The sequence below is a fragment of the Scyliorhinus torazame genome, chromosome 11 (genome assembly GCF_047496885.1).
Source record: "Scyliorhinus torazame isolate Kashiwa2021f chromosome 11, sScyTor2.1, whole genome shotgun sequence".
Classification (NCBI taxonomy): domain Eukaryota; kingdom Metazoa; phylum Chordata; class Chondrichthyes; order Carcharhiniformes; family Scyliorhinidae; genus Scyliorhinus; species Scyliorhinus torazame.
The window spans coordinates 95,458,918-95,471,847 of record NC_092717.1 but is presented as its reverse complement, the minus strand read 5'-3'; positions in this window follow the sequence as shown (position 1 = coordinate 95,471,847).

The window sequence follows — 12,930 nt, the reverse complement described above, 5'->3', positions numbered from 1 at the left end:
TCAGAGGATGGCACAGTGATTAGCACTGCTGCCTCACAGCGCCAAAGGACTGTGTTCAATTCCGGCCTTAGGTGACTGTCTGTGTGTTTGCAAGTTCTTCCCATGTCGGTGTGGGTTTTCTGTGGGTGCTCTGGTTTCCTCCCACAGTCCAAAGATGTGCAGGTTAGGTGGATTGGCCATGCTAAATTTGCCCCTTAACGTCCAAAGATCTGCAGGGTGGGGGAGTGCACCTAGGTAGGGTCCTCTTTCAAAGGGTCAGTGCAGACTTGATGGGCTGAATGTCTACCTTCTGCACTCTAGGGATTCTGTGGATACAATAATTCCAGGGGATCTAACTTGATCCACCACTGAAGTTTCATAGAGTGTACTTAACATGAGTTTTTATAAACTATAAATGCCTCAATAAAATGTTTGTTAAAAATAAAAATGTTTTTTTAATGTTGCAATGGGGATGGCTCATTGATGAGATCATGAGGCTAGTGTATTTAAATATAAACACTTCTATTGGTAGGCTTTAACTATATATAGTTCCAAATATGGTCTTGCATGGAGCTCTTGTTGTTTACCAAGTTCAGTTCTAGTCTGTTCTCTGACTATGTGACTACATACATCACTTTGTGGGTGGTACCACTCTCCAGTCCCATGTTGACTCTTGCTCTGCTGAGCATCTTACATTATAATGCATGTAAACATATATCATCACAATACAACAAAGCCTTTGCCTTGACAGTTCTTTTACAGTTTTGGTCTGTCGCATATGAAGGAATGGTCGTGTTGCTCTGTTTCTAGTATTTAGGACGTGTGATAACGTTTCTTCTCTTTTCACCATTTCAATTCAGCATCTTTCTCATTGACCATTTTATCATTTTGGTTCTTGTACTTTTGTATTAGTATGACCATTTCAGCAATATTGTTCTGGCACATAATCTCAGTTTCTTTTTCTGTTTGCATTGCTGATTCTGCTATCAATTTCATTGTTTTCACTTTGGAAATTTTTGCAACTTCTTTTTCTCCAAATTTGCTGTCAGCCATTTCATTTTGTTGTTCTAATGTCTTCTCTAGAGCTTTATTTTGCTGATTCCTCTTTCTGTTCAATCGTTCTTTAATTTTTGCATTTCTTATGAGGGGAATCCATCATGTCCTGATGGGACATGCACATTTCACAAATGGAACCTTCATTTCTACTTGTCTTAACTTCAGCCAAATCTTTTTGGTTTCACTGTTGGTCAGGTAATAAGAATTGTTCAGCAACCGCATGGCTGCAGCTAGCTCCCTACATGTCTCCTGCCTAAGAGGACACCATCCCATGGGATGATTATCCATTCTGAGTTCCAATTGGTCACCTAAACCAGGTGACCTTTTCTGCTGTGTTGCCCTCAAAGCGCCAATCACCATACACAGTGAGCAGGATGCATCAGTGTAGAAGCAACACAGCCTTTCAAAAGGCTTACGATGGCAAGGGGAGGCCTCTAAGATTCTTTTTTGATCTCTTTGCATTTTTTTCATTCAGAACATCCCTCAACTTCATCAATGCCAGAACCATTAGCAGTCAGAAGACAGCTATGCCCACTGGGTACAGTGACAAATCAACATTGAATTGAAGGTTTGTGATTTTTGTTTCATTGGCAGAGCTGCGAGCCTTTCTGGATGACTGACATTTGACATCTACCCATCTGTGCGAGATGATGGGAATGCTGCCTCAGAACTCTGGTGAGGTCAGGCCAGATCACCTGCTGCACTTCTTTTGGTGGTTGAACAGGCTAATTCTGGAAAGGCAAAGACTACTGCAAGCGCCAGACATGAGGTTGTCCCTTACTGATGGTGCGGGATGATCTCTACTGATACCTTATTTGCACCATTGGTGTCTGCTTTGGAGCCTCTGAAACCACATTCTGTCATAATGGTGAATTCCTAACCATAGTTGGTGTCACCATTTGCTTTGATCATCAGTCTGAATTTTCCACTTGTTATGATTGATGTGGAGGGCTTTAATGTCCCTTTAGATAGCACTCTTGAGTTGGGGCTTTGTGTGCTCTGCTGATCTCTTGGCACAGATAGCATATCTCCTCACTGCGCATCCTTGAGGATGCAACCATCTTCCATCCTGTGCACATGCCCAAGTCAGCAAGGCCTTCTTTGCAATGATTAACACGAGCATGCTTGACATGTTTGCCCCCAAAAAGATTGCTTCATCAACAACTGGTCGAAGCTATTGAGCCTTTTTTCTTGGTAGATGTAAGTTGTCCAGGCTTCACTGCCAGGCAGCAATGTGATGATGAAACAGGCCTTGCGATACGTACCGTAGGCCTGTGGGTCAGTTTGTGGTTGTCAATGCCCACTTTGATAGTCGGACAAAGTTGGTGGCTGCCTTATCAATGTGTGTGCTAAAATCTTTGTCAAGAGACAGGTTGTCAGTCACAATAGATTCAAGGTAGCAGAATTTGCTGATTACGTCCACTGCTGTGTTGCTGAGTCTGATCACAGGCTGGAAGAGGTGAGAAGTGGGAAGGAGTGACTTCAGCGAGAGACAGGTGGAAAACCATCCAGGAGTGTCAGTGTTGCTGCCTGGCAGAAGGTCTTTCAGAAACTCATCGTCAACATTATCTGCCATGCTACGTTAGTGTTCTCATCTCCACGCATTCGCTTTCCTCTCCCTAATCCATAAGGATGGCTTAGAGGTGACTGCGTCTGGAAAAAAACATACCTTCTTCAGAGTCTTTCTGAATATATGAGATGCCAAAGTGTGATGAAGTAAGGGTAAGGAAAATGACATGGGTGAATAAGATTGGAGGACTACGGGGTGAAAGAGTTCAAATATAAGGGTGGAATTTTCCCTACTGGGACTAAGTCCTGTGGGGGGGGGGGAGCTCTGGGAATCTGCGCTGTATCGTGCGACCATGACCTCATTAAATTTGCCTTGGGGTTTTTTTGTGTTGTTTCATGCGGCGGGTGGGTTGGATGGCTTTTCTGCCCCACCATCATATCCTGTACCATTTTTAAAAGGTATCTGTGCAGAAATGACCCACCATTAAAGAAGGAATATGGATCTCCGGAAGAAAGAAGGTGGACCTCCAGAAACACTCTGAAGCTGGAAGATGGACCTCCTCAAAGACACTGAAGCTGGAGAATCCACCTGAAGACTAAGGAACTCAAATTGAGGAGATTACACTGGTTATGCACTGTTAATGGAGATGTTTTCTCAATTGTTTTCATACAATAATGGCTTAACTGTTGAAGGTAGAGAGAAACTCCAGGGCCAATATTTTTTTCTGAGTACAGCTACCCCTTCGCTGAATCTTTCAACAGGTTAACCTTATAATAGCTGGTCCCAACATTTTTCAGAGTAGATGACACCAATTTATTGAGGTTGAATTATATATTCGATGCATTCATTTGAAATCAAAACAGTGTTGCACGGAAGCTCAAGGGACTGCAGTAATTTATTTTTCAACAACATATTTATAGCACGCCTGAAACCAATGTATCATTTATTCTTTTCCCTTCATTTTTGGAAATATATTTTACCTAGGATTTGACTGCAATGTGATACTAATTGGCTCTCACTTTGCAAGGCTATAAATAGTTAAATGAAACTTGATGAGATTTAAACCATGCTTCTGCAGTATTGCTGTCATAGAGCTTGTGCACATTTTTTGCATTGGAGACCCGACATAGGTCATTCTTCTTGACATTTCATAAACCGTTTTAGTCATATTGAAGATTTAAGGAATAATCTAGTTGAGTTTTTTCTTGTTATGTTTTCCAAACAATCCTTAAAATTCTAATTAACGCAAAGAAAGACTTGATTTAGACCATTTACGAATGTCATTAGCTGGTGAGCAACTCCAGAACTGTGTTTGTAATTGTATTACCTCCCCACATGGATTGTGTTGCTTGCAAGAATATTACAATTGTGACAAAGCAGTTTATTTTTTAAAATATTTTTATTGAAGGCATTTTTCATATATGCATAATTACAAAAACACAGAAGCCAAATCTCGGAAACAGGTAACAAAACTAACAACCCCACTCCACCCCCCCCTCCCCACTGCCACCCCAGGTCCGCCTCCTTTTTTCCTTCCCCCTGCCCCCCCCCCAAACAAAACAAAGCACCTATAACACACTGCCCCCTGCCCCCACTGACACCTCAATTCACTTTAAAGAAGCCAATAAATGGCTACACCTCAGGGTAATCACCTCTTCCACTCCAAGGGACAGTACAATGTCTTTCCAGGTGCCCCTTTCCCTCAAGGTGTCAGGTGAGGCCCTCAGGTGTCCGAAGGGTGGAGGGGCAGCAACTGGACACCCGTGGGAAATCCACTCAGAGGTAATCAACTCCCTCCGCAACCCCTCGGCCTGTGACACAAACCCTCAGCTCTCACTCCTTCCTCTCCTTCTACTCCTTCAGCCTCGTTCACTCCTTTCCCTCCCCTTACGCCTTCAGTGCTCCTTACTATTTCCATTACTCCTTCATCCTCTCTCAATTTGCCCTCTGCCTCCACTCCAGCATCCTTGAGGGGAAGGAGTGAGGGTCGATGAAGGAGTAGGGGAAGATGAAGGAGTAAGGGGGAGGAGGAATGTTCAGGTGAATATGCAAGGGAGGGGCTTGCAGAGTCAATGTCTGCCTCTTTCAAGGTTCCTTATTCCTTCTCTTACTCCTTCCTCCCCCCAGATAATTTCAACCCTCCGAACTCCCTCTCAAGCTCTTTCTTCCTCCATGACATCTTCCTCCCCCAGGACACTGGACAGTGGTTAGCACTGCTGCCTCGCAGTTCCAGGGACCTGGGTTCAATTCTCACCTCGGGTGTCTGTCTGTGTGGAGTTTGCACAGTCTCCCCGTGTCTGCGTGGGTTTCCTCAGGGTGCTCCCGTTTCCTCCCACACCCCAAAGATGTGCAGGTTAGATGGATTGGCCATGCTAAATTGTTGCCTAAGTATTCAAAGGTTAGGTGGCATTACGGGGCTAGGGCAAGGGATTGAGCCTAGGTAGGGTCTTCTTTCGGAGGGTCGGTGCAGACTTGATGGACCAAATGGCCTCCTTCTGCACTATGATTCTACTCTATGACAGCTTCACATCTCCAAACCCCCTCCCCATCCCAGCTTCACCCCCCCCAACAACTTAATCCATCCTCCCAGCTGCACCCCCTAATACCATCACCTCCCCCAGCTTCAGCCCCCACTCCCAAAGGCCTTCCTCTCCCACCTACACCGAACCTCCCTCCCCCTTCCTTCTTCACTGCATCTCTAGCAATGCTTCCAAAGACCCTGAGGTTGCAAAGTAAGCTGGACAAGTCCACAAAGACCACAGAAGATTTTACCAGGTCATGGGGAAGTCTCGGAAGTTCCAAAGTAAGTCCAACACCAGCGAACAACAGCAAAGATAAAGCTGCTGGATAGAAATCTCCCACCTGCCAAAAGGCACCATGGACAAGAGAAACCAGCCAGCATTCCAGCCAATGAGTTCCTCCAGGGTCTGGTAGATACAGGCTTCCAACATCATCCTCTCCCGGAAGTTCATGCTGTGAGCAAGGCCCTAAAGGTAAGTCCTGACCTTGGCACAGCACGTTGGTCCAGGTGTGTCATGGACGGACGTGCTTTTCCGCTTTTCTAACAGGAGAATCGGGTGTGGGGGAAGATTCTGGTCGGGCCTTCACCTGCATCCAATAATGGGATGCAAACTGGTTTTGCACCGGCCTCCAGTGGGTTTCCCAATTGGCCATGGCTGGCACGAGCGGAAGATCCTGCAGAAAATTCACGATGGCGTGAAACTGATTTTTGAACTCCTACCAAACACCCCCACAAGCCATTGAACCAACTGGCAGGGGCCTGGGGAAAACCTGCCCTCTGGGTGCCTGGGTGCAGTGGTGGGGAGGTGAGGAGGTGGTGGTGGTCCCTCATTTGAACAATTGCAGCATGGATTTTCCCACCCTGAGCCATCCAGGTTGGCCACAACCATCTTAACAATTTAATCTAATAATTTCTATTGCTCTTTTAAGTCTTTGTTAAATTTCAGTCCGCCTCTAAATCAGCTTTGAATTAACGAACAAGACTGAACCAATTAAGATAAGGCAAAACATAATAAATTTTTAGAAAGTTTATGAAAGGAAAGTTATACTTTTCAAACTTTAGATAATGATTTCTACAATTCTAGATGGTTCTACTCTCCGCTGAAGTATTGTTCATGTTTGCCCTCTCTCTCGTCTCGATCTTGAATCCACTTATGGAGATTGGCATGTAGTTAGTACTGATTAGTCTTCAAATCTTAACTAGCAACAAACCCTGACATGATCCTCATTGTTATCCCTTTGATGAACATCACACCAAGCCAAGTCAGGCTAGTGTAAATTTAATGATTGGTTCGAGGTGATGTTCGGTAAATTTAATTGTTCTTTATCTTTCACTTTATAACACCTCAGTTCAAAAGGGTACCCATGGAAGACAATAGCTTCTTTATTTTGCTAATCTTAAATAAAATGTAAACAATTCTCTTATGCGCAAGACAGATCTTGCCAAGGCTATGGTGTCATGTAGCTTTTTAAAACATTATGAAGATTCTATGGTCTAAATGGTTTATCTTCGAAACATTCAAGCTTGTACAGTATTAATTTAAATGTAAAATCAAAATCCCCAGTCTTTCCAATATGTGTATTAATTACATCAATTCACTAATTATAACTAATTCAAGTTCATTTCTTAATAATCACTTGTTTCACGACGAGCTTTTACTCAATATAAATATCAATGCATATAGCTAACTGTACACCACCACTCAACCAATGTTTTCTGCCTCCATAGCAGATTGGAAATCCCAGTCAGCACCAGACTGGAACCATAACAGGCCCTTAATTCAATCAATTTTCACTTAATTGGTTACCCACCACTTGCGGGTGGGCAGTCGATCTGACCTCAATCTGGCTCTTTAAAAATGGGGTGGGGATCGTGACAGTGATCCAGCATGACAAATGGTGATGTCAAATTGCAGGCCCATCAGCCTCCAATCTGCGGCCAAACCTCCATTGAAAATCCTGCCTTATTTTCCTCATTCTGAAAATCTATACAACATGCAGCACTCAACAAGCGCAAATGAGAAACCAACACTGGGGTTGTTTTTGGCAGCTCTACATTCTACACCTGGACTGTTTTTCCTGGAACATAAATACATCTTCATGTCTGGAACAAAATGGAAACACAAACCTCATCTCCTGCTGTCGACTGATTATTTTGATTTGATTGAATTAGTTCTATTGATTTAATGAGCACAGTTAATTGAATATTCACTGAGACATCATCAGGACATAGAACTTCCTGGGTAAATGTACATTCAGTGTTTAATGCACGAGTGTGTCACTGTTGAGGCTGGATAGACATAATGTGGTGAGATTATTCAGTTACTATATTAATTATCCAGTGAATAAACCAGAATTTATTTTGATATTTTAACAGTGTTACTTGTGTTTTACGGAACAGGGTTAACAATTCCATGCGCAGTAGATGAATGGCAGGTGGCTTCCATTGTGGTAAAACAGAATTTCCTCAAAGCTACTCCTGTTCCCGTTGGTGTAACTTCACTGGGACCCTGGCTTAAAACTGGGGTTCCGCCACACTTCAGATGAATTTGCAGTGGAGTGAGAACAGCTCAAAGGAAGTTTCAGGCCCTATTGTGTATACACAACAGGACATAAACAGACTTCTGCCGATGCACAACTGTTGGTGCAGGAGCAAAGGGAAGGAAAAGGACAATTCAAAGGAAATTCAAGGACAGTTTTGGGAATGTTGGGTAGAAGCACAAAATCAAAACAAGACTGGAGCACAACAGAAACTGGACTATTTGTTTTGCACTTACTAAATTGTAAATTCGCAAATCAAAGCTAGAACATAGAAAAAATGTCTCAATTTCTGAACTTGATTTCAGCATCAAGCCACTCCACACTTAGTTTTATGCACTTCAAATCTGGTGCTTGACTGCCTCATCCACGTTCCTTCACCCCAATCTTGTGCAGTCCCTGCACCGCTGTGACCATTGTTCCCATCCTTGCCATCCTTACGTCCTCTGAGTTACCCTACCCAATTATTGGGATAATTAATGCTAAGTTACAGATTGGTTTGCACTGTGGACTTCCATCCAGTGGGAATTTTTGACACAAGCTAATTTAGCTAAGAACATTAACAGCCAGGGGAGTCTAGAATTTTCATCCCATTATTCCAAGTTGAATTTCAACCAAGATCCCTCAGGCAAAGGATGATGTGATAATCTATTGTGTCAAACAGCCTCTAATAGCTTAAGGAGTGCGTAATTCTTATGTCCTGATTTTTGAGTACAGGAGTTGAGATTTCTAGTGCGTCCATGCCTATTCAGATAGAGGTGGATTCGACACAATATTCACCATCCTATCTCAGCTGAATGATTTCACACTGGTTCCTACTACAACTTGACCGCTGCTTTTTCCTTCTCATCACTGCCGTTCAGATCTTGGTACAGCAGGAGGCCTGTTGAAATCTACCATGCGGGTTTAAGTGTAGTCTCGTATACACTTTTAACTCAGTAGAAATTAAAGCTACACGTCTCGGGTGCGAAATGAAATCTTTTATTGTGTCTATTTGTTATAATTGAGAGTTTGAAATCTTCTTGTGGATACAAATCAAATATTCTCAGGAAAGCCCCTGCAGAAGGCCTTTAAGAGATATAATTAACTTAGTGGTTTATAAACAAATTGAATTTTCAAAATACAGTAATGGTTTCTTGCTCAAAGCAAAACAGCTTGTGCAGACTTGATGAGTTGGAGTGGAAATATGAAAATACGAAAGAAGGCTAGCGAGTAGTTAGGTAAAAGGTATAGTGTGATCCTGGATGGAAAATGGCTGCCCGGACCACTGTCTTTAAGGAAAATGTTATCAGTCTGACTCCACCTGTCCCTACCCTTATAATGCGCTGATTGGCTTGGATGAGTCTCAAATGTATTTGATCGGATGGTTAGTTGTCAATCATCAATGTGCATGAATATGTTGCATCTTTGAATGTTTGTTGTGTCTTAGAATGTGATTTACACTTTTAATCAGCTCTGGTTTCTACTGGTTTTTTGCTGACTGTACATTTTGGACAATGGCAGGTTCATTTTATCCATGTTAACTTATTGTGACCTTTATTGAATTGTTTCATTCGCTTTGAGTTAGACCGTAGATGTTGCAAATGTTTCCTTCATTATTGCAAGGTGTACAAATTATAATCTGAAATTACGTTTGCAGTCTTATGATGGGGTTCATTTTAAAAAGTGAATTTTGACATGGGCTTTTGTATTTACATTAAGATGGCTAAATCAATGACCCTTTTACCTATTAGAAATAGCAGGTTCCCTTCAGTTTGATTTCAACACTGGTTCCTGCTACACCTTGACTGCTGCTTTCTCCTTCTCCTCACTGCCGTTCAGATATTGGTACAGCAGGAGGCCCCAGCAGTGTTTCTATATACCTTGACATACAAACAGTGTGCTACCTCTTCAAGAGAAGCTGCACGAGAAAGTGCTGCAATGGAAATTCTTGTGAACAGAGCACAGAGCAGACAGGTGGGCCCAGTCTGACAGATTCTGCACTGGAGGCTTTGCTGCTGCAGGTGGGCAAGAGGCTAGGACCATAGTCCCAAAGTGGAGTTATGGAGGGAGTTCCGTTTTTTTGACCCGGCGACAGTGAAGGAATAGTGATGCACAGGACATAGGAATTAGGAGCAGAAGTAGGCAATTCAGCCCTTCGAGCCTGCTCCGCCATTTAATCAGATCATGGCTGATCTTTTCCTAGTCTCAGATCCACCTTTCTGCCTGTTCCCCATACCTCGATCAGATCCCTTCTCATTCTTCTAAACTCCAATGAGTATAAACCCAAACTGTTCAATATCTTCTCATACATCAGATCATAGAATTTACAGTGCAGAAGAAGGCCATTTGGCCCATCGAGTCTGCACCGGCCCTTAGAAAGAGCATCCTACCTATGCCCACACCTCCACCCTATCTTTACACCTCCACCCTATCCCCGTAACCCCACCTAACCTTTTTTGGACACTATGGACAATTTAGCATGGTCAATTGACCTCACCTGCACGTCATTGGACTGTGGGAGGAAACCGGAGCACCCGGAGGAAACCCACGCAGACACGGGGAGAACGTGCAGACTCCGCACAGTTAGTGACCCAAGCCGGGAATTGAACCTGGGACCCTGGAGCTGTGAAGCAATTGTGCTAACCACTATGCTACCGTGCTGCGTCAACCCTTTCGTCCCTGGAATCAATCTGGTGAACCTTCTCTGAAATGCCACCAATGCCACAACATCCTTCCTCAAAGAAAGAGTCCAAAACTGGACAAAATACTCCAGATGTGGTCTCACCAACACCCGATACAATTGCAACAACACTTCTCTACTTTTATTCTCCAGTCCTTTTGCAATAAACGTTAAAATTAATTTGCCTTTTTAATTACATTTTGTATCCGCATACTGAGTTTGTGCGATTCATGAATAAAGACACCCAGATCCCTCTGCGCAGACACATTTTGAATCTACTTTCCATTTAGATAATAATTTTCCTTTCTATTTTTTCGGCCAAAATGGATAACCCACATTTATCCACATTAAACTCCATCTGCCAAATTTTAGCCCATCCTCCCAGCCTATCTATATCCGTTTGTAAACTCTTTATCTCCTCTTCACTGCCCACCTTCCCACCTATTTTAGTATCATCCGCAGATTTTGCTATATTACACTCTGTCCCTGCTTGCAGATCATTTATATAGATTGTAATTTCACAGTTCCATATAAGGATGGTGTGTTAATTGGAGAGGAACCTGCAGATGCTGCCCTTATCCTTGCAGGTGGTAAAGGTCATGGGCGGGATTCTGCGAGTCCACGCTGGGTCAGAGAATTGCCAGGGCACGGGAAATTTCCGGCAGCCGGAGAATCAGTGCCAATCGCGCCCGCATGGTCGCCACGGTGCCGGTCGGGGTCCACTGAAATAGGCCCCAGCGGCGATTCTCCGCGGGCGACCGGCTGAACTCCCGCTGAGTTCCGCCGGGTCCTGCCGGCATGGTTCCAACCTGGTACCACCCAGCGGGAGGTCAGACCCGCAGCCGCGGTGGATGCCCTGGTGGGGAGGCGGGGGGATCTGACTCGGGGCGGGGCCTCCACGGGGTCCAGGCTCGCAATCGGGTCTTCCGATCGGCGGGTGGCCGTGATCTGGAGGGGGCCTACCTTCTTTCGCGCATCCCGCTGTTGTGTCCCTGACATGTTGCTCCGTGCTGGCGCGGAGATGGCAACCATGTGCATGCGCCAGCGCGGAGACAGTGACCATGCGCGTGCGCTGGTGTGGAGACGGCAACCATGTGCATGCGCTGGCGCGGAGACGGCAAACACACGCATGCACTGGCACGGAGACGGCAGCCACGCGCATACACCAGCGCGGAGCCGCCTTTCGGCGTCAGAGCAGCGCGCAGCACTCAGGCACCGTGCTAGACCCCTGAACACCGGTGAATTGCTGGGCCAGGAGGCCCGTTGACGCCGGCGTATACCACTCCGGTGTTTACGCCTGCGTCAACACTTGGCCGGGATATTGGAGAATCCTGCCCCATGTGTTTGGAAAGTACTGTTGAAGGAGTCCTGGCAAGTGCTGCTGTACATCTTGTAGGTTGTACTCGTTGCTGCCGCAATGCAGTTGTGGTGGAGAGGGTGAAAGTTTATAATGGTGGAAGGGATGCAACCAGGCTCCTGGATGGTCTCCAGCTTCCTGAGGGTTGTTGGAGCTGCACTCATCCAGGCAAGTGGAGAATATTCCATCACAACTTTGACTTGTAGACGGTGGACAGATTTTGGGGATTCAGTATTTATAGGGCTGGTATAGTTACGTTTTTAGTCAATGGAAAACCTCAGGTTGTTGTAAATGGGGGATTTAGCAATACAAATGCAGTTTTAAAGTCAAGTAGAGATTCTTAAACTATCTCTTGTCAAGGATGGTCACTGCCTGGCACACGTCGCACACATATTTCTTGCCATTTATAAATCCAAGCCTGAATGTCGTCCAACTTATTGCATGTGGGCATGGACCCATCAAATTCTGAAGAGCTGCAATTCGTATTTAAGACTATGCAGGCATTAGTAAACATGCCCACTTCTAACCTTAGGATGGACGGCAGGTCATTTTTGAGGCAACTGAAAAAAAGCTTGGCAGCGGGATTCTCCCTTCTGGGGACTAAGTCCCCACACCGTCAACAGACCCCGAAAGTGCGGAATTCTCCGCACTTTCGGGGGCTAGGTAGACGGCGGAGGGGTTGGCGCCGCTCCAGCCCGTGGTGAAGGGACTGCACGAGTTTGCGCATGCGCTGAAGGGCCGGCGTGATGTCGCGCATGCATGACCTGCCGTAGTGGTTCCGCGCATGCGCAGACTGGCCTGCGTATTTTGGCGCATGTGCAGGGGCTTCTCTTCTCCACGCCGGCCATGGCGGAGCTCTACAGGGGCCAGCGCAGAAGAGAGGAATGCCCCCACGGAACAGGCTCCCCCGCAGATCGGTGGGCCCTGATCGTGGGCCAGGCCACCGTGGGAGCCCCCCCCCCCCCCCCCCCCCCCAGGGTCGGATCCCCCCTGACCCCCCCCGAGGATTGCCCCCGCCGACTTACCTGCCAGAGACCATGCGTAACCTACGCCGGCGGGACTGGCCAAAAACGGATGATTGCTCGGCCCATCGGGCCCAGAGAATTGCCGGGGGCCACTGCCAACGTCCTCCGACCAGTGTGGCGTGAATCCCGCCCCCGCCCGAAAAACGGCAGCGGAGAATACGGCAGCTGGCATCGGGGCAGTGGGGCACGATTCGCGCCGCCCCCCGGGGATTCTCCAACCTGGCGGAGGGTTGGAGAATCCCACCCTAGGTCTAGTGTACTACCTTGAGGAACTCCGGCAACA